General features: G+C 35.4%; 1 long non-coding RNA gene across 1 annotated transcript in view; it reads right to left on the reverse strand.

Moving 5' to 3' along the window:
- LOC140624776 (uncharacterized) overlaps positions 1 to 11,046 on the reverse strand; it is a 99,095-nt gene extending 88,049 nt beyond the window's left edge. Inside the window, exons 1-3 of the long non-coding RNA XR_012024232.1 lie at positions 10,944 to 11,046; positions 2,960 to 3,133; positions 1,766 to 1,977 (exon numbers count right to left, since the gene is read on the reverse strand). This is a non-coding gene — a long non-coding RNA (uncharacterized lncRNA). The remainder of the gene's footprint in view (positions 1 to 1,765; positions 1,978 to 2,959; positions 3,134 to 10,943) is intronic.
- Between the last annotated feature and the right edge of the window lie 12,828 nt (positions 11,047 to 23,874).

The following is a 23,874-nucleotide window of genomic DNA, read 5'->3' on the forward strand; positions in this document are numbered from 1 at the left end:
CTTGCACTTCTTGCTTTCAAAACTACAAAGCTATAGTAATCAAAACAGTGTGGTACTGGCATGAAGGCCAATGGAATAGAATAGGGATCCTAGAAATGAATCCTCACATATATGATCAATTTTTGACAAAGGTGACAAGGCCCATTCAATGGAGGAAAGGACGGTCTCTTTAATAAATGGTTCCAGGAAAGCTGAATATCTGCATATACAAAAATGAAGTTGGATCATTACTTAAAATCATATATAAAAATTACCTGAAAATTCAATAATAGTATATAACTTTTAGAAGAAAACAGGACAAAGATTCATGACGGACTTGACAGTAATTTTTTAGATATGACAAAAGAAGTAAATTTGGCTTCTTGAAAATTAAATTACATGCATCAGTGGACACTATCAACAGTGAAAAGACACCATATGTGATAAACTCTTTATAAATAATATACTTATGAAGGGATTAATATCCAGAATATATAGAGAACTCTTAAAACTCAACAACATAGGGCAGCCCAGGTAGCTCAGTGGTTTAGCACTGCCTTCAGCCCAGGGCATGATCCTGGAGACCCGGAATCGAGTCCCACATCAGGCTCCCTGCATGGAGCCTGCTTCTCCCTCTTCCTGTGTCTCTGCCTCTCTCTCTCTCTCTCTCTCTGTCCCTCATGAATAAATAAAAAAATAAAATCTTTAAAAAAAACCTCAACAACATAAAAACAGCCCAATTTAGAAATAAGCAAAGGAATAGACATTGCTCTCCAGATATGTGGATGGCCACTAAGCACATGAAGATATTCAACATCACTAATCAGCAGGACAATGCAAATCAGAACAATGATGAGCTATCACCTCACACCCATTAAAATGGCTACTATCAAAGAAACTGAAGAAAAGTGTTGGAAGGATGTGGAGAATTTAATGGGAATGTAAAAACAGTACAGCCCCTGTGGGAAACAGTGTTAATAGAATTACCATATGATCCAGCAATTTTATTTCTGTGGCTATACCCAATAGAATTAAAATCAGTATCTAGATTTAGATGATGTCCTGAGGGTGGTGCCTTCATGATGGCATTTGTGCACTTATAAGAGGAGGAGATAAGATCTCTCTCTCTCTCTCTGCACATGCAGTAAGGAAAGGTCATGTGAGAATATAGCAAGCCAGGATGAGGTTCCCACTAAGAACCTAACCCGCAAGCATCTTGGTCTCCGATTTTCCCACCCTCAACAATTTAAGAAATAAGTTCAATTGTTTAAATTATTCAATATGTGGTATTTTGTGACAGGAGCCCAAGCTGACTAAGACACTCATATTCATAGGAGTATTATTCACAATAACTGAAACATGGAAGAAACCCAAATGTCCATCAGCAGAACAGATAGGCAAAATATGATATAAATGCACAATAAAATATTACTCAGCCTTGAAAAGGAAATTCTGGAATCTACTACAGCATGGATGAAACTTGAGGACATAATTCTAAGTGAAAAAGCCAGTTGCAAAAAGATAAACTGTGTTATTAAATTTTTATAAAGTACTTAGAGTGCTCAAAATCAATGAGATAGTGGGTAGTCTTCAGAAGATGGGCGAGAGGGAAGTGGGAGTTATTGTGTAACAGGCATAGAGTTTCAGTTTTGTAAGATGAAATGGCAATTGTTAAAATATGAATGTACTTAATACTACTGAACCTTATACTTAAAGGGTATGATGGCAAACTTTATATTTTACAATAAAAAAATTAAAAAAAAAAGAAAAAAAATATATGCTGTACCTTAATGGAATACTACTTGACATCTTCTTAGGACTACCTGGTCACCAGCCTCCTTTCCAATTTGAAAGTATTGACTCTTGAGATTCAATCTCAATCTTCTTAGCTTCTGTCTTCAGTACTGCTCCTAATGTCTGAGTGCAGGTAAGGAGCCATACCCTTTAGTTTACTGTCTGAATCCTCTGTATCTTCCCTTGTCCATCACCTTTTATTTACTTGAGAGAAAGAGAGCACGTGGGTGCACAAGTAAGGGGAGGAGCAGAGGGAGAGGGAGTCAGAGAAACAGACTCCCCACTGAGCACAAGGCCCAATGCAGGGCTCCATTCCAGGATCCTGAGATTATGACCCGAGACAAAACCCAGAGTCAGAGGCCTAACTGAGCCACCCAAATGGTCTGCCTACCACTTTTTGATTTGTAGTTTCTTATCATTATTGCTCACTGCTGATTTAATACTGCAGGTATTAAATGCCATTTAATATTATTAGGAATTAAACATTTAAAAATATTTAATTAAAAAAATTCTTATTGTAATAAAGTCCCATTCCTCTTGGCTCTCTTCCTCAGGTGTCCTAAAGGAATGTATATTGTGATTTTTTTCTTTTTATCATGTCTTTAGGTAGGCACTTAAGAGTGGGAAAATATTGTGTTTAGATTCTAAGGTACAAACTCTGGTTCTTCAAGTATGCAATCTAGGGAAGTCACTTAATTTTTCTGAATTTTGTTTTTAATAAGCAATAAAAAAACCCTGCTTTTTTTCACCTGTAAATGAAATTGCTCTGTAGATTCTCAAGCATTATACAGATTATAGGAATTGTGATAAGATGATAATGATAATGATGAATTATTTTTTAGTATTATGGAGGTGAAAAAATTCAAGGAATAATATCAAATTGCCCCTAACTTGTTGACATCTATGGTGTCCGTTAAGATACCTCTCCATGAGGTCTCAAGTGTTGAGGGGCTTCCTCTCTTTATGGTGGCAAGGCCTCATGTAAGACATAATAAACCAATGAGAAACCCAAAATGCCTGCATTTGCAAAAAGCAAAGCCACAGTTCACTTTCAATTAAATTATTCTCAGTCATATGCAATTATCAAATGCACTTAGGCCATTCATTATGGAGAGAAGAAAAATGCAGCATCACTTGTGTTATTTTTAGTGACATTGGAGCAACTGAATGCAAAGCACCATGTTACCTTTCTCCTAGTTTTTGTTTCTGTAAGTGGATTTTCACAGATGAAAAGAAACATTGCTCTCTTTCACACAGGTTATATTTTCCCAAGTTTCAAGGCTTTACTGGAGCATGGTTCAATAGATCTTTCATGACGTTCCAACTTGACTAATTCTCTGACAACAATGTCTGGAATATTCTGTAAAATATAGAAGGCAGTCTCCTTAAAAATTAAGACTAGTTTTTTTATAGCATTGTTAAATTCTAAGAACAGTGGATATATGTCAATTTCTAAAATATTATAGGAGATAAAATTTTCCAGTTATACCTCTGAGGCCCAAGGTATGAACTCTCCCCTTAGTAACTTAGAAAGCTTCAGTTCTCTCATTTATAAAATGGAAATTTAAAAGAACCCATCACATAGGGTTATTGTGAGTATCCAAAGTGTGTTAATATATTTGAATAACTTAACAGGAGCATGGTGCCTAATAAGCATCCAGTCAATGATATTGATGATAATGAGATAGTAATGATGGTGTTTAGGCTTCATTTAGTTTTCTACTCATTCATTCTACGAACATCTTGTTGAGTGATTTCAATATGTCAAGCATGAGGTTAGACCTTGAGCAAGTAAAAATTGAATTATTCATCCTCCTCTTTCACCCCACTACTACCACATCCAAGGTATATCAGTTCTAATTGTAAGTATTTTGAGAGTTTATTCCTCTCCTTTTTAATCCCTACTACAAACCCCCATTCTTTTCCTTGTATCTTTCCAATATGCCCTCCACTCTGATACAAGAGAGATCATTCTAAAACTTAGTGTCAGTCTGTCAGTCTGACTTTTATTTTCAATTGCTCTAGCTCATTTAGAATAAAGCACAGACTTTTAATAGGACATCTGTATCAGTTCAGGATCTAGCTACTGACTGTCCAGTCTAATTTCTGACCACATTTTCTTATGTGCATCCTATCCTGTGGGTTCTACTGAAATACTTAAACCTAATTTCCCAGTATTTATGAGGACTAGTTCTCACCCAGAAACCCTTTCTTTAGCACAATTTTCATACTAACATTCTCTCTGCCATGCTCTCTCTACCACACAGCGTGATCTGAGCATGGATCACTTTGTATTAGTCCTATTTATTTTAAGCCTCTCTTTCTAAATTGCAGATTATTTGAAATCTGGAACTTTTCCTAATGCAGATAAGAGGACAAGGAAAGCTTTATTGAATAAGTTAAAAGCAAAAAAATATAGTCTTTTTCTATGCAGAGTTTTTTTTTAAGATTTTATTTATTTATTCATGAGAGACACAAAGAGAGGCAGAGATATAGGCAGAGGGAGGATAAGCAGGCTCCATGCAGGAGCCTGATGTGGAACTTGATCCTGAAACTCCCGGATCATGTCCTGAGCTGAAGGCAGACACTCAACTGCTGAGCCACTCAGGCATCCCTATGCAGTTTAAATACAGTATGTTGTGTCTGTGTGCAATGTATTAATGTTAAATATGAGAAAGTAGACTTCAATACATTGAGAGAATATATTTTTAGAAAAACTAACATTAGTTTTTCTAAAAAAAAACTAATCTAAACATTAAAACTACATCTTACCATTGTATATCTCAAACGGGGGGAAACTGGTCTCAGTAATTGTCAATCTGAGACTAAAACTGGAAGGAATCATAGTTTTTGATATTTCTCTCAACTTGGCTTTGAGTCTTTAGATCCCATCTTTTCTCTTCAACTTCCATGGCTAGGTTGGGCATATACTTGAATTAAAACAGTATGATAAACGTGTGATGACTAAAAAAAAAAATTTGGACTTAAGATCATAATTTGTAAAATTCTGTTGGGCAGATATTACTAGCAATAACACATTAGTACTTAGTATTTTTGTTATTGCTAGTAATATCTGTTAACCTAATGTTATTAACAATATTAGAAGGCTACCCTAATATGAAAGAACTATTATACATCAATCTCTCAGCTAGTGATAAAGAAATGGACATATAGATGTAGAAATGATTGAAATGATTTTCTTTGGCAGATCAGTAAGAGGCTTAAAGTAAAATTATAATTTATTAGGTAATTTTGGATTGTCTACTCACTGCCAAATTTTTCATAAATTCCTACCAGAATCAATTACTTAATACATTTCTTTATATCAACTGCACAGTTCTTGTTTTCCAAATGTTGGATACTTTTTCTAAATATAATATTTTATAAAAGGAAAATTCAAGTTTTCACCAGGTCAACTGGGGTCACATATATGTCTAATAATTTCTTATATTTGTGTTAGAGTACAGCATGTTATAAAGTGATTTAACATAATATCTCATTTGATTTTTACAGAGGCAGATACCCTGCCACATCAGCTTGAGAAATCTCAATGGTTAGAATTAAGTGTTTTGCTAAACTGGATAAGAATAATCCATTCATTTTGCTGTATCAAAGAATATTTTCTATTTATTACATTTTCCTTGGTCCATATGTCCAAAATCTATACATGCTAGATATTATCCTGACTTTAAAAGTGTCCATTTAACAAGTAGTTGTTTGAATAATGTCTGTTTCTTCATTTAACATGGCTGGGGGTTGTATTCTACTATAACAAACCTTCTGAATTGTCATCTGCATACCAACAGCAAGATATATTAATCATGCAAAGTCTTAGTTTTCACATTTGTAAAACGAGTACATAAATAGTATATACAAGATAGCTTTGAAAGCAGGAAGATGGCAGAAAAATAAAATCCTGCATTTATCCCGAGGATACATTGAGATAACAGCTACATCTATATGACTAACTCTGAAAATGACCTGAATACACAGAACAGATCTTCCACAGCCATATGTAGACAGGAGGGTTGGAGACATAGCTCATCTAATACATACAAACAGATGAAATGAAGAGTAAGGAATATGTCCCAAATAGAAGAACAAGACAAGATCACAGTAAAACTAAATGAATCACAATAAAAGTAAATGAAACAAATGAAACAAAGATAAGTAATATGTCTGATAAAGAGTTCAAAGTAATGATCCTAGAGATACTCATCATAATTAAATAGAGTGGATGAACTTAGAACTTCAACAAAGAGAGCTGAAGAGTACAATAACTGAAGAGATAGAGCTGAAGAATACAATAACTGAAATGAAAAATAGACTGGAGGGAATCATGGCAGATTAGGTGTTGTAGAATGGATCAGCAATCTGGAAGAGAGGGTAATGAAAAGCAACCAAGCTGAACAGCAAAAAGAATAAAAAATGATAATAGGTTAAGAACTTTGGGACATCAAGCACAATAACATTCACATTACAGGGATCCCAGAAGTAGAAGAGGGGCAGAAAACTTACTTGAAGATTTTCTTAATATGGCAAAAGAAATTGACATCCAGGACTAGAAAATACAGAGAGCCCCAAAAGATTCGAGGAGGTCCACACCAACGTTAAAGAAAGCATTTTAGATGCAGCAAGACAAAAGGATACAGTGACATCACATAACGCTATCAGCTGATTTTTTAGCAGAAAATTTTCAGGCTAGAATGGAGTAGCATGGTATATTCAAAGTGCTGGGAAAACCAACAAACTACAACCAAGAATACCCTACCTGGCAAGGTTGTCATTCAGAACTGAAAGAGAAGGAATTCTGCAGATAAAAATTAAAGTACTTCATTACCAATAAACCAATCTTACAAGAAATGTTAAAGGGATTCTTTAAGTGGAGAGAAGAGGTCATAACTAAAATAAAATTATTAAAGGAAAAATTTTCATAAGTAAAAACAAATATATAGTAAATGTAGATTAATTACAGAATAGAGGTTAACTCTACAAAACAAAGTCAAATACACAAAAAGATATAAAATATGAGATTATATACATAAAATGATGAGGGAATAAAAATGTATTGCTTTTAGAATGTGTTTGAAAGTAAGGGATCACAAATTCAATGTATAATTCCCAATACCTGAGATGTTACATATGAGCCCAATGGTAACAAGAAATAAAAAACCTATGACTGATCCATAAAAACAAAAAGGTGTTATATGTAAGTGATGAATCACTAAATTCTACTCCTAAAACTAATATACTGTTATTAACTAGAATTTAAATAAAAATTTAAAGAAAAAAATAGACAAACTTACCATTAAAGAAAGCCACTAAACCACAAGAAGGAACAGAAGAAATACAAAAACAACCAGAAAAAAAATTAATGAAATGGCTTAAGTACATATGTATCAATAATTACTTTAACTGTAAGTGGAATAACTGCTCCAATCAAAAGACCCAGAATGACAGAATGGATAAAAAATAAGAACCATCTATATATGCTGCTCACAAAAGACTCACTTTAGACCTAAAGGCACAGAGACTGAAAGCGAAAGGATGGAAAATGTAGTCCATACAATTGGAAGTAGAAAAAAAAAAAGCCAGGGCAGTAACACAGATACTAACAAAGACTGTAGCAAAAGACAAAGAAGGGTACTTGATACCTAAATGAACTAGAAAAAGAACAACAAACCCCAAAGTAGTAAAGAAATAAAATAATAAAAGTTGGAGAGAAAATTAATGAAATAGAGACCAAAGACAAACAATAGAAAAGATCAATGAAACTAAGAGCTGGACTTTGAAAAGATAAAATTGACAAACCTTTAGCCAGACTCAAACAAAAATAGACTCAAATCAGAGATGAAGGAAGAGAAATAACTGGTACCACAGAAAAAGTAAGTTAAAAAATCTAACAAGAGTATATAACAATTGTAAATATGTACCAAACATAGGGGCCCCCAAATACATAAAACAAATATTAATAAAAAAGAAATTGATAGTACTACAGTAAGGGACTTTAACAACCTTCTTACATCAATGGATAGACCACCCAAACAGAAAATTGACAAGGAAACAGTGGCTTTGAATGACACATTAGACCAGATAGACCAAACCAGATATACATAGAACATTTTATCAAAACCCAGCAGAATACACATCTTTTCAAGTGTACACATAACATTCAAGATCGATCACGTTAGGCCATGAAACAAGTCTCAATAAATTTAAGAAGACTGAAATCCTATCAAACATCCTTCTAACCATGATAGTATGAAACTACAAGTCAATTAAAAGGACGTAGAAAAAAATGCAAACGTGGATAAGTGACTTTTTTTTCTTTTTCTTTTTTAAAGATTTTATTTATTTATTCATAAGCAGAGACAAGCAGAGACACAGGCAGAGGGAGAAGCATGCTCCATGCAGGGAGCCTGAAGTGGGACTCAGCCCCAGGTCTCCAGGATCATGCCCTGGGCTGAAGGCAGCGCTAAACCGCTGAGCCACCCAGGCTGCCCTAAGTGACATTTTCTAAACAACTAACAAGTCAACCAAGAAATCAGAGAGGAAATCAAAATACGCAGAGCCCAAGGAAATTTTTTAAAAAAATGATTCATAATCTACAGGGCCCAGCAAAAGCAGTTCAAAGACAGAAGTTAATAGTGATACAGTCCTATCACAAGGAAAAATAAAAATCTCAAATAGATCAACTTTACACCTAAATGACTAGAAAAAGAAAACAAATTCAAAAGTTAGTAGAGAAATGAAATTAATAAAGATTGGAGAGAAAATTAATGATACAGAGACTTAAAAAATTAAAAAGAGGGGCAGCCCCGGTGGCGCAGCGGTTTAGCGCCGCCTGCAGCCCAGGGCATGATCTTGGAGACTCTGAATCGAGTCTCACGTCAGGTTCTCTGCATGGAGCCTGCTTCTCCCTCTGCCTGTGCCTCTGCCTCTGTGTGTGTGTGTGTGTGTGTGTGTGTGTATCTCTATGAATAAATAAATAAAAATCTTTAAAAAAAATTAAAAAGAACAATGAAACCAAGTACTAGTTCTTTGGAAAGATAAACAAAATTAATAAACCTTAGGCAGATCAGAGATGAAGGGGGAATACCTAACGCCACAGAAATACAAAGAATTATGAGACTATTATGACAAAATATATGCCAACAAACTGAAAAATCTAGAAGGAATGGATAAATTCCTAGAAACTGAATCAGGAAGAAAAAAAAGAGATTGATTACTATTAATCAATCTGATACTATTTTATCAGTAATCAAAAAGTTTCCAACAAACAGAAGTCCAAGACCAGATGGCTTCATGGGTTAATTCTACCAAACATTTAAAGAAGAGTTAGTCCCTATTCTTCTCAAACTATTCTCCAAAAATGGAAGAAAAAAATTCCAAATTCATTCTCCAAGGGCAGCATTATCCTGATGCCAGAACCAAAGACCTCTCCAAAAAAGATGCAAAAATTCTCAACAAAATGTTAGCAAACCAAACTCAACAATACATTTAAAAAATCATTCACCATGATCAAGTGGGATTTATTCCAGGGATGTAAGAATGGTTCAATATTCACAAATCAATGGTGATACGTCACAGTAAGAATAAAAAAAGGGATTAAAAACCATAGAACTATCTCAATAGGAGCATAAAAAGCATTTGACAAATGCAATATTCATTCATGATATAAACTCTCAAGTAAGTGGATTTATAGGTAACACACATAATAAAGGCCATATATGACAAACCTACATCTAACATCATACTCAGTGATGACAAGCTGAAGGTTTATCTCTAACATCAGGAACAAAGCAAGAATGTTCCCTTTCATCACTTTTATTTAACATAGTACTCAAAGCCTAGCTGCAAGCATCAGTCAAAAAGAATAAAAAAGTGCCACTATTTGCAGATGATATCATACTATATAAAGAAAATCCTAAAGACTCTACCAAAAGACTATTAAAATAAATGAATTCAGTAAAACTGCAGGACAAAAAATTAATTTACAGAAATTTGTTTCATTTACATACATTAATAAAAAATAGTGGAAAGATAAATTTTTAAAATGTCATTTATAACTGCACCAAAAAGAATAAAATACTGAGGAATAAATTTAACCACAGAAGTGACAGACCTATAATCTGAGAACCATTAAGACACTGATGAATGAATTTGAAGACAATGCAAGTGGAAAGATGTACATGTTCATGGATTGGAAGAATTAATATTATTAAAATGTCTATACCACCCACAGTCATTTAGAAATGCAATGCAATCCCTATCAAAATATAAAAACCATTTTTACAGAACCAGAACAAATTTTAAAATTTGTATGGAATGACAAAAGACCTTGAATAGTCAAAGCAATTTTGAAAAAGAGCAACAAAGATGGAGGTATCACATTCCCAGATTTGAAGATATATTAAAAATCTATAGTAATAAGACAGTATGCTACTGGTGCAAAAATAGGCACAAGGATCAATGGAACAGGATAGAGAGCCTAGAAATAAACCTATATGATCAATTAATCTATATAAAGGAGGCATGAATATGCAATCAAAAAAGAATCTTTTCAACAACGGTGTTGGGAACACTGGACAGCTACATGCAAATGAAACTAGACAACTCGCTTACAGCATACACACATACGAACTCAAAGTGGATTAAAGACCTATACATAAGACCTGAAATCATAAAACTTCTAAAAGAAAATATAGGCATTAATCTCTTAGACATAAGCCTTGGTAACATATTTATGGATGTGTTTCTTCAGGCAAGAGAAACAAAAAAATTATTGGGACTACACCAAAACAAATTCATCATAATATTTTATCTCCTGCTTCCCGCTTGGCCAATGTCTATATTGCTGTTTTCAGAGATTTCTATTTAGAGCAATCCTGGGATGTACTTTGGTTGTTCATTTAAGGGATTTTTACCCTTATTATTGAGATCTACAGTGTGCTAAATATTAGGCTTGGGTTTTTAAAAATAAGTATCTTATTGTCCCTGCCTTCATGAAGCTTTTTAATGTACCAGGCAATGGTTCCATCTACTCTTCTCTTATCTGGAGGTTTTCTAATCAATAGCCCATTATTTAGCAGTAGCAGCTTCCGGAATTATAAGACTTAAGGAAATTGTCTTCAGAAAAGATCCTGAAAAGTTGTCTTGTTCTCACTTACATCAAGAGTTGATCCAGGTGTATAGCTGAGTTCTTCTTCTCATTTTCCTTTGATCCCCAAAAAGAAGCCATAATCTCTCCATGTCTCCATGCTATTGATAAGGTGACAACCATATGTATTTTTTTATTAAAAAGAATTCACATTTTATAACACATGTCCCAACTCTCTCTGGACCAGGCCTGATTTGCCCAGGGGTGGCTATCTAACCTAAAGACAGACAACTGATAGGCTGCACCATAGCCTATACTATACACTGATACAAAAGTTCTGTCTACTAGAGAAAGATGTTTTCATATGCCAACTAAATTCCTTTGGGGACATGAACTGTCGATATAAGACAATTGTAGTTTAATTAATTCTGGTAGAAGAAAAGGGAATACATTATTAAGAGTAGACCCAGAAAAGGGACTGAGTTATATTGGAGTTGGAGAGCCTCAACATAAGGGTAAATTGATGCCTGATTTTAAAGAGGGCCTCTTGAGTCACTAGGAGTGTCATTTGACTACTGTAGTTATTGTTCTGTTTTAAAATGGTTCTATCTTTATAAGACTTGGACATAGATTATTATCTGTATTCCATTTGTCTACTTATACACAAAACGATGCTATATTCACACCAACTTTTAAAACAATTGAGATCTCCTATTTCCTAATTGGCCACAAAAATTTACCTAAGGTATACTTACTCAGCTTCTCTAAGGCACAATTACTCCAAACATGATGACAAGTAACATCATGCAACATCTTGTGGAATCCCAATACAAGAAGATTCATATATGCTGCACTATATCCTAAGGAGTGACCGTGACAAATGACTGTGTCCAAAGGAGAACAATAAAAATGGTGATCCATCTCATATAAAGAACATCTGACATAAGATTAAGAAAATAAAAAGCTTAGGGGCTGTAGCAGCTAACTTCAAATATGTGAAGATTAAATATAAAAAGGGAGACTTTTGTTCTATATGTACAAAAATAACAAGAATAAGATTAATGCATAGAGGCACATAAACACGGATTTGTTTAAATGTAAGTGTTATGACATTTCAACCCATTCCAAAATTATGATCAACCCCAATTTTCCCCTACTCCAGTCCTTCCTAAAAAGAATGGACTAGAAGCTTGATGTAGTAAGTTCTCTGTTGCTACAAGAGTTTTAAAGAGGCTTATTTCTTTCTCTTACTAGAGAGGTTGTTTCTCTTTGAATGCGACATTGAAAGTGACAGGTTGCTTCCAATCCATGACTCCATATCAAATGGCTTCTAGTTTTTAAACTAAGAATTGAACTCAGGAATAAGTTTTCAGTATTAAAGCTCAGGTAAAATAAAAGTTGTAATTTAACCAGAAAGTTGGACACTAAAAATAATCCATAGACAAGAAAACCAAGCATCACCTAAAGAAAATAATTCATTAGCATAAGATCATTTGTCTCTAAGGCTATGATTTGCACAGCTGTTTTTCATCTTTAACAGATATTCAAAGATTAAAAGGTCTACACTAGGGCAAAAAGGTGCTAGAACAAGTGTTTTTTAAGTTGTCACCCTTATTGCAGATGGAAAGTTATTGGGTTTTATCTGTAAACTTTGGGCCTATTCTATTTCAAAATAATATTGCAAAAAAACAGTATGTCTGATAGATTAAAAATAATCTATGAAGATCTAAAGTGTTTTATTAGTTGTAGCTTTATGAAACAAGCATTAGATTAGAAAGGGCAACTTCAGTTATAGAACTTGTGCACTGATTTTTCTAATTTTGTTTATTTATTTGAAAGAGAGAGAATGAGCAGACGGGGTGGGGAGGAGCAGAAGAAAAGGAGAAGCAGACTCACCACTGAACAGGGAGGCCTGAGGTGAGGACCTTGATCCCAGGACCCCAAGATCATGACCTGAGCTGAAGGCAGACATTTAAGCAACTGAGCCACCCAGGTGCCCCCATGGGCTGATTTTAATGTAATCATTCAGTTGATGTAAAAAAAATTAACTAAGCTTATTAAATAAAATTGTTATTGAAAATATGGAATAGTAATAAAGAAAGAACTCAAGAATTTTTACTTGGATGGAGCGTAGCAAAGAATAGGAAAAAAAAAAAAGAGATAAGCAGGATCCATGTCATAAAGACCCTTACTAGCTACTTAATGATGTTTGTAACCTACCCTGTGTGTTCCCAGCCCCTTTTCATCTCCCAGGGACAAAACTAAGTCTATATTCTAGTAGCAAGATAAAGAAAATGCCATGTTTAAGCCCCATAAGTAAATTATTAAAGTTCACTAGCCCTCATGCCCTTCCTCTTTGTCCTTCTCAGCTTCCTCCTAATTCTCCTCCTTCTTCCTCAGTTAACTCACTTTTTCAAGAGAAAATGTAAATGTTGTTGTGATGATATGTAGGGGTTTGCACACATACTGTGTCTTTTTCGAACTCTGCTAGTAATTAGATGTGGCCATTTCTTTGAGCGATGAATTTGAACACAGGTAATATACATATCACTTTGGGACGAGAGTATCTATTTGCTAATGTTAACCTTCTAGAACTCTTTCTCCTTTCTGTAATAGCAATATTAAGTTTCCCATTTAGCCTGGGTAGTGAATAAGTACAATAAGGACACAAAGGGGAATCTCTGGCTGACCCTGATTGCACAAACAGCATGAATAATGGGCAGGGGTTGGGGAGGAACCAAAAACACTTTGTTTTATCCAACTGAGAGTTTGGAGTTGTTTTAAATACAAAAATCCTGGCTGATACAATTGTAGATATTTCCTTAGGAAACATTATCAAGTGTGAAAAACATTTAGGAAGGCGAGTGAGGGAAAGATTTTCCCTCTCACCATGACCAGTGTTGAGAACTGTGGACTTAGAAGGAAGATTGGATAAGCTTTTGACCTCTGGCTATGTTAGTCTCAGACAAAAAGAAGAGATGCTAAGTTTGAATTTAAAAAAGAAAAATGTAAACTCTTCAACTCTTAGTTCACTGGACTGAAAAACAGTACTTGTTTGGATGAGCAACATGGGAAATTTCCTGTTGTTATAGATGCTAAAACCCTGCCTCAGTTTCTTTTAGCTTTAAAATCCAGAAACAATCTCATCCAAGTAATTGTTGATAGAGAAGTACTTTTATAATAAAAATCCAGACTTCACCAAAGTGCCATGGTGGAGAAGCAAGCTTTTAGCATCTAATCCCCTTCCCACCATGAATGCTAGAGGGTTAACACTGAGAGAAAGAAAATACTGTATTAAAAATTAGTTGGGGATACTGTATGTGTAAAGCAACTGATTTCAACAAAGAAGAAGAAAGTATTTACGATTAAAGTTGTTTCTGTGGGCAGCCCGGGTGGCTCAGAGGTTTAGCGCCGCCTTCAGCCCAGGGCATGATCCTGGAGACCCAGGATCGAGTCCCACGTCGGGCTCCCTGCATGGAGCCTGCTTCTCCCTCTGCCTGTATCTCTGCCTCTCTCTCTGTGTCTGTGTCTCTCATGAATAAATAAGTAAAATCTTAAAAAAAAATAAAGTTGTTTCTGAGTCCTGGAGTCTGGTGTTATGAATGGATGTAGTTCCCACAGAGATCAGGGCAAAATAGAGGATTTAACAGGCCATTTGGAATGAGAATTGAACATCAAGTATTGGTATATTAATTTCAATAAATAGCTAACACTTAAAAAATAAATTAAAAAGGCAAGAAAAAGTTTAACTTAGTGGAAATAGCACTAGAGAAAAATTCAGAAAGTTCATGTGTTTGTTCTAGATCTGCCACAGATCAGCAATGTGACCTTAGGCATGTCACTAACCCTCACCAATACTCAAGTTCCCTAGTTAGAAAATAAATGAGTTGGATCCAGACGATCTCTAAAATCCTTAAAGCTACTGAGTGCTGAGATTCTCTGATCCTATGATTGGAGGTTTATTCCCCAGTCTGACATTAACTAGCTTGAGCAAGTCAGTTAGTATTTCTGGACTTCATTTGCCTCCTGAGAATAATAATAGCTTATCTGCCTGAAGGAAGGGGCTGGAACACATTATCTCTCAAAGTCCTTTCCAGTCCTAACGTATTTTTCTATGAAATAAATATTTCAGGAGTTCATTATTATGTCTGTTAATGTTTCTACCAGCAGTGTTGATAGGAGCCATATGAATTTTGGGAGAGTGAAACAGCAGGGAAGTAGGAAAGAGAAGATAGAAAGGAAAAGTAAAAGAAGGATAAAGTAAAGATGATAGGGAGATGAAAGTGATAAGGACGGGCAGGGAGAAGAACTGGCACTGACCTTTACTTTTCTATCATTTAAGATGCTTTCAGTTACAAAGCAAACAAAACAACAGTAAAAACATGTAAAAACAGTAAAAACATGACCAAAATCAAGCTAGTTAAAAATAAAGAGAATTTCTTGCCTCGTGAATCTTACAGATTCTGAAATATGGCAGCTTCAGGCATAGTTTGAACTAGAGCTCATGTTGTCATTGGGACTCCAATCTTTTCTCTCAAATTTTCTTGGCTCTGTTTTCCTTGATGAGTTGATTTCATTCTTACTCTGGGTTCCCTAATGGAGGTAAAAATGGCTAAAGCTATTTCAGGCTTCTTGTATACACATGCTGTCCACAAAAAGAGTAATTTTATCCCTGCTTGTAAAGGAAAGATATGAAAATTCACTGTGATTTGGCCAGCTTAGATCACCTCCCTAGCCCTGAACCAATCTCTGCAGTTGGCAGAGTTGAAAGCATGCATTGTTTCCCTTAGACTAGACCTGTTTCTCTCAAGCTAAGATAGAATCAGCTTCCTCAGAATTCCATGGATCTCCAAACAGGAAATGGAGAATGTTAGGAAGGGAAAAGTAGGAAATAGGAGGAAAAACAAAAACTGTCAATGGCACCTTTGGAAAGGGGCTCTGCATGGGATTTAGCATCCAATTACTTTGGGCTGATTGCTCACTCTGAACTGCAGAGGAAAAAGGTACCTTCTTAAAACGAGGCATCAGAAGGTACCACCAGATTAGAGGCTCCATGAAGGCAGGAGCTTTTCTTTTCTATTCTTTTCTTTCTTTACTTTTCTTTTCTTTCTTTTCTTTTCTTTTCTTTCTTCTTTTCTTTTCTTTCTTTTCTTTTTTTAACCTAAGCACTGTCTTCTCAATGCCTAGAACATTAACAAGAAATCTTCCCATTTGCAATGACATGGATGGAGCTGGAGTCTATAATGCTAAGCAAAATAAGTCAGTCAGAGAAAGACAAATACCATATGATTTCACTAGTATGTGGAATTTAAGAAACAAAACAGATGAACATAGAGGAAGGAAGAAAAAAATAGAGAAGGAAGCAAACTGTAAGAGATTCTTAAATATAGAAAATAAACTGAGAGTTAATGGAGGAAGGGTGGGGATGAGTCTTAAGGAGGGCATTTATTATGATGAACACTGGTATTGTAGGTAAGTGATGAATCACTAAATTATACTCCTAAAACCAATATTATACTATATGTTACCTAACTAGAATTTAAATAAAAATTGGAAGAAAAAAACCACTTAAACCTTAAAAAAAAAAAAAAAAGAAGAAAGCCCTGAATAAATATGAGTTGAATGAATAAATACCCCTAAGGTTTTCTTTTTTTTTTTAAGACTTAGAGTAGATGATTCATACAAAGCACTTGGTACACTGCCTGACATAGTAAATTCCCAAGAAATGGTAGCAGCAACAGTGTTATGATAGTAAAAATAATAGTAGTGGAGCAAAGAGCAGTATTAAAAAAATTTATTATATTCCTAAGAAGGTTAAAAGTATAGAAAAGATACAAAGTGCCAAAAATTTAAAAAATTTCTATTATAGACATGAAGATTTAATCAAATAGTCTTTTATTGAAAAAAGTCTATATTTTTCCTGAGTTTAAAAATAATTCACTTGTATTGAAAGGAAATGGTAATTTCTAGAAATGACTAACATTAATTCAATCAGTCTGGGCTTAGACACTGAATACTAGGTAAAGTAGCTTAGAGTTAATATAGGAGAAAAAAGAGTAATGGTGACATTTATTGAGTATTAACTATATGTCAGGCACTATTCTAAGACCTTAAATACAGTAATTTAATCTTCAAAAAACGTTAGGTGGTAGTGTTATTATTTTTTTCATTATCAAGATGAGGAACCTGAGATGGAGAAAGATATGTGACTTGGCCAAGTTTACACAGCAGGGAACTCACTAAGCCCAGGCACAAACTCACACTATTTCCAGATCTTCCTCTTAACCCCTAGAGTCTATTTTCTCTATTTTATATAGGCCATTTGTGAGGACCCATGCCATTCTAAGGGACTTGAACTTTTTTCTGAAAACAATGGATGGCCCTTGGAAGTTTTAGAAGAGAGAAAAAATATTAAATCTTCCTTAAAGTAAATATTTAATGTTCACTAGCATTCCTTTTTGTGTATGTAAACACAGTTTATTCTTCTCACAGAAGACATATAGGTAAACATGGACTTAGCATAACTCAGCAATTGATAGTTGACAATAACATGAAGGTAATGATCTTTCTCAAAACACAGCAGATATGGTAAGTCCCAGTCAAGAATACACATATCTCCACATCATCATGTATTTCTCAGTCAATATACTATATATTTGGAGACCATCATGTCTTTTACATTTAAGCTTAACTTGTGTTAAAAATACTATAGTGAAGTATAGGGGTCTGTAGCTTTCAGGAGAGGTGACAGATTTTGGTTTCTTTACTCCTTGGTCTACAGTGTATCTTCTCCTTACCCCACCTCTCTGTGGCACCTCTTCATAGAGAAAATTTGGAGGAAAGATGATTAACTTGGTACATTAGATTTACTCACTCTCAACTCCATAACTGGTGGTGGTATGGAAAGATCATGGATTAGAGGTGGATAGACCTCATCTAAATCAGCTCTACCCCCTTTTTTGCTGTGGGAGTATTTCAGTCAGTGCAATAAGTTCTGGGAAGTGATCCTACCATTTCCCTCTTTCATCCCTTATGTTAAACAAGAATTCATCAAGTGGGAATTCATTGAATCATACAGTCTTGAAGTGAAAGAAAAACAGAGATGCTTTTTTTTTTTTCTTGAACAAGGCCAGCCATGGACAGAAAGGCTATTGCTTCTATTGATAATAAAAGGGAACATATTGTCCTTTTGAAGGAATGGGTTACTTCTTTGGGTAAATGACCTAATTTGGTACATCTTAGTCTAAAACCCTATATGGCAGTAATGATTTAGAAGGGCCCATAAGTATTAACAGTGGCAATTTCCTCTAATGCAGCATATTGCTGCCTGCCAAGTGAGACTGGCCAAGGGCTTGTTACAGACAGATAAACTGATTTAGAGAAAGCAGGCAGCTCTCCCTTAACTCAAACTTATTTCAAAACCTTTACACCAAAGTATAACAGCAACTGTTCTAAAGTAATCTCGCTGGAGTATGAGTAAATCAGATTTCTTTGATTACCTGGTCTGTCTCCAGGAATGATTTTTTTTTAACTTTTTATTTATTTATTCATGAGAGAGAGAGACAGAGACAGAGAGAGAGACAGAGAGAGGCAGAGACACAGGCAGAGGGAGAAGCAGGCTCCTAGCAGGGAGCCTGACGCGGGACTCGATCCCGTGTCTCCAGGATCACACCCTGGGCAGAAGGCGGTGCTAAACCACTGAGCCACCTGGGCTGCCCTCCAGGAGTGATTTTGGAAGACAGTATCTTAAGATACTAATGAGCTAATTTCCCTGCTACAGCAATAATTATCTCCAAACTCAGCAGCATTATCTCAAACATCTAACACAATATCTTACACAGGGTATGTGCTCAATAAATACTTGTCAGTGATTGAATTGAATCGACAATTAAATTGGTTGCCTGGTTTATGTTTGTCACAAACTTTGGGGTAAAGAAGAGCTGGATGTAAAAAAAAATTATGACTTTGGACAAATTACTTAACTTCTACCTAATTACCTCATTTCATCTTCTATATCAAGTGGATCACCAAGCCCTAAAATCCTTTTTTTTTTTATAAATATTTACATTTTCCCCTGATTTCTAGACCTCATCATCTCTCACCTACTCTCCCTGACTTGTTCTCCCTCACCTACATCTTTCCCCCTCGGTATGCACCCTGCACAAGGCTGCCAGAGTAATCTGATCATGTATCTTCCTCCACTTCAAATCTTTCAGTGGCTCCCAAAAAGGCAAATGAGACTCTTGGTATTCAAATGAAAAAAAAAAACTCTGCCTTTCACAAAATGTTATTTCTTCTAAGAGACCTTGATGGGCCAGGGCCACCCCACCTAATCAACTGACTCTGCTCACTGTCACAGGGAAGGGAGCACCCCCTTCACACATACACATTCACACATTCCCTTTTATTCACCATTGTGCCAGACATAGCCATAGCTTTCACTCTACCTGGATTATTGTCTTATCAACTAAAAGGGAAACCCAAATGTCTTTTCCAATTTCCCCTGGAAGCTTTGCATAAGGAACAGAGCTGAGGTGACTGCTTCTACTTTACATTTTGCTTCCAGCAAAACAGTACACTCTGAGTGTTAAGCACTAGGGGAGGGCCCAGCAAGCCCCCAAATGCATTTTCCTAGGCACGTTTCCTCCTCCATTTTTCTAACCTCTTACTATCATGGGGGAAATTTAATCCATATGTTTCTGGTTCATTTACACTTAACTCATCAAAATGTTGTGCTGTAAGAGTGATTTGATGTCAAAGAAGCCTTGTGGGCCTCATTTATACATGTCTTTTCTTTGAACCAGGAAGTTAAGGTTTGCCAGAAAAAGCAGAAATCAACCCTTTAAAGGCTCCTTCTTTTTCTAAAGTGAAACTTCAGAACTTCTTACAATGTGAGAACGTCTAAACCCAGAATGCTAGGGTTTTATTGCTTAGACATCAGTGTACCCTCTAATCCTTTTTCCTTACTCTCCTTACCCCTTGCCAGACAGTGTGCCGCCATTCTTAAAGAAATATGTGAGAAACAAAGAGTTAATTGGAAAAATGGTAGGAGAGCAGCAGGTAAAAAAATAATGATATGGAATTTCAGAATCCTGAAGCTCAAATCAAGAAATGACCTATAGAGAACTCCACGTCATCCAGGATAAACACATTTCCTTCTGATTTACAGAGCTAATGGAGATAAATGCAACACCATGTGGCTTACCCTGCAGACATTAATTAAGGCTGCTGTAATTGGGATATCTTCGTTGGTCGCCCTAGATCAGTGCTGTCCAATAGAACATTCAACAATGGTAGGAATGTTCTATGTACATGCTGCCCAATACAGTAGCTATATGCAGCAATAGAGCCCCTAAAACATGACTACTGTTACTGAGAAACCAAATTTTTAACTTTGTTTAGTTTTAACTAAATTTTAAATTTGAATAGCCACACTCTGTTAGTGGCTACCATATTGGACAGTGCAGCTCTAGATTCTGCAGTGATGAAACAGTCATCATGTGTTGTGTTTTAGTTAACTATTAAAATATATAGGGCCTTTATCATGCAGCATGAATATATTCTTAGCATTAGAACAATTAACCCATAGGACTGTCTTAATAAAAGTGGATAAGCCTAAATTGAATCAACAATATATCTCAAAATCTAATAACAAACCAATCCAAGGTTTCAGCAGTCTTCATTTAGTAATAGAATAATCTCTTAGAAAGCATTCCTATCTATTGTATGGAAATCAATTAGACCCAGATGGCTTAGTGATTACACTAGTGTAACACTTAGTGTAACTGAAAGAATATGCTGCTTTGGGAATTAGTGCCCCTGTAATAGCCAGTATTGTAGTTTTATGTTGTGTTCCTTTAATCATTTTCAAACTACTGATGAGACATATAGATGATACTTGGTAAAATGTGAACTTCACTTTGAGATGTAGTAGTCCATGTTTCCACAGATGCTTAAATAACTCAAAAAGTCCATGACAATTTCTAATAGCTGAAAGATGTTATGTCTTAAAGATGGCCTAAAGTCTGTACTATGAAGCTCCAGTCTTCAATATAATGGAGAGTTATAAAGGGGACCAGTAATGAATCAACATGCTGTTGGTCTATTTCAATAAGAAAAGTTTTCTTATTAGTTTATAAGTGGAGAGAATTAGGCATATTGCTGTGGTTAGGAGCTTGAGTGAAAACCAAAAACTAAATGTACTATTTTGCACCTTCAAAGATTTTTTAGACCAATCAGTAAGAGCTAAGAACTCTTAGGCCAACCGAGTCCTCCACAGGGAGCCTCTCTTACTCTATTTAAAAATTAGCCTATCCTTCTCCCTACACATTATAATTCTGGCCAAGTGGTAGAAAATATGCTGACTGTTTTTGGCTAGTAAGTTTTTGGAAAAATCTCAAAATCATTCATTAGGAAAAGTAAAGGTTATTTGAAATGTTTTGAGATGTTGAAGAAAAATTACAATTATGCCTGAGTCACTGGAGTTCAAGAGTCACCTACCTTTCTACTATATCCCCATTAACTAATTAGTTAATTAACCATTTCTTGAGCTCCTATCTTATGCAAGGCAAATTATAAATGCAGCTTTTGTTGAATATCTTTAAATTCCATTCATTTATCTGTTAATTCAACAGCAATTTTTGAGACTTTGAGCCTTGTGTTCTGCTATGCAAAGCCAAAAAAGAGATCTCTGTACTCAAGGGACTCAATCATTAGGTAACTTAGTAGCCCTGGAGATCAGATGACCGCAGTGCTGAGCTGTGTTGCCTCACTTTCCCCCTGGGTGTCACTATTAGGGAGGCTATGAACAAAAAACGTTTCAAAGAGGTCATATATTGTACTATGCATGCAGTTTCCTGGACATTTTCCAAATGGCATTTCCCAATACCACTGTTTGGGGAACAGAAGTTCTTTGAAATTACAGTAGTAAATAGTAAATACTTACTATAAGTCCCTACCTGTTGCTAAGAATGTTTTTGTTTCCATTTTGCCTATCTCTGTAGGTACTAGATTTTGGACATCTTCAGGCCAAGTCCGCTATTGGGGTGGGAGCTTGCATGTTAAGTGCTAAATATGGGCCAGACACTATAAGTGTTTTATCTAAGTGTTTTCTTCATCCATTGTCAAAAAATTCCTTTGAATTTTGTTGTTCATATTTGTACACTGTTACTCATTTAAAAAAAAAAAGAGAAAGAAAGAGAGAGAGAGAGAGAGAGAGAGAACGAACTGAGGTAGATTACTGACCCAAATTCGGACAGCATGTAATCAAAAGAGCCAAAGCATAGCCTTGTTACATGTCTTGCTATACCTGAACTCATACTTTGAATCTCTCCTGCTATACCTTGGGCTCAATACAAAGTCAGATTCTTAGTAAGAAATTATTAAAATGACATATTTTCTTCAGATAGCATGACTAGAATAATCATTTCTAGGAAATTTGTATTTCTGGAAAAATACTGAGATTATACTAAAAGGTAAATATTTTTGCTAAAATCCCAATATAAATATATGTGGAGAACTATAAGTGAGATGACCTTTAGAGAATTCTTAACCTTGTGTAAAGTTGAAGCAAAGACATCCACTGAGTTAATATGTTGTTATTAATGATCACAAGAGAAAGTAGGCATTGATGAAGTCACCAGCTAAAAACGCTACCAAAAAACTATAAAATAATATTTAATGGATGCTTACTATATGCTGTCTATGACACTTTGTCAGCACTATTGCTGGTGAGCACAGAGAAAATCTCAGGGCCAATCACGTAATGACATCAGCAGGACTCAAACATAGTTCTATCTAGCTTTGGAGTATATTTTGTCAACATTCTACTGCATCACCTTGAGATTGTAAGTGAGAACATCTTATAAGAGGTCAAGAACTGTAGGAATATAAGGGGTGTCAGGATTCAAACCTATATACTTCATTTTCTGAGTGATAGCCAACTGAGTACTTCAGAATATTATGTGGATGTACCCTCTTCCTATAAGGATTTCTCAACAAAATTCATAACCTAACTGGAGCCCAAAATCACTGCTCCTAGATGGAAAGGGAATAAAAAATATGCAGCTATAAAGTGAGTTCCTGACTCAGCAGAGAATAAATACCAGTTTGACAGACCCTTAACTTCTTTACAGCAGTGGAACATGACACTAGAGAGGAAAAGAAGTTTAAGGAGAGTAGGAGAAAGATCAACCTGATTTAGCATCACCATTTGTATTCCCTGTAAAGATTTTAAGGCCTGAGCCACACATCAGAAGGTCCAAGGGTCCTCATCATCTATGGCTTGAAGTTTAATGCTATTGCCAAGAACCAACTGGCATCAGTAACTGTTACCTACAAAACTCTGATGGAAAGTGTGAACCAAGAAGCATTCATCCATTCAGAAGGACCATAATTTTATAAAAGGTAGTTAGCATTGGCAGGTGAGCCATAATATAGCTGACCTTCAATCATAAATCAAACAGCAGGTAGAAAAACCACTGGACAATATATCTCCTGCCGCCAGGTTGCCCATAAAATACAGCACACTTCCCTGGGCAATCATGGATGGATAAAACAGCATACTGTTTATATCATCCCTGAACCTCTGGGTTGGACTGAAATGAAAATCTTTGATAATCTTTCCACCCAAAAAAGCATTGCTCCTTGGGTGTACTGACATGTCAGCATCTGTATTAATGCCACAGCTGCAGACCAACCTCTGAAACTACTCACTGCTCTAAAAAATAGAAGGCAGTATTCAGTAGAAACAGCTTCTCCGAAGCTCCAAATGAAATGGTCCAAGTTTAATGATCCAAAGAGAGAGAGACTGATTTGTTTCTTACCATATCAAAGGCAAAGAGATCATTTACAACTTGTAGTTTCTATGCCCTCATTCATCAAAGCTACACATTTCTGTACCAGAGTGCATAATTTCAAAAGATGGGCTTCATTTCTTCATCAAATTTTGTTGCCCATGTACTATGTGCTAGTGCTGATGACACGAAGACAAATAAGACAAC

The sequence above is a fragment of the Canis lupus genome, chromosome 3 (genome assembly GCF_048164855.1).
Source record: "Canis lupus baileyi chromosome 3, mCanLup2.hap1, whole genome shotgun sequence".
Lineage (NCBI taxonomy): Eukaryota > Metazoa > Chordata > Mammalia > Carnivora > Canidae > Canis > Canis lupus.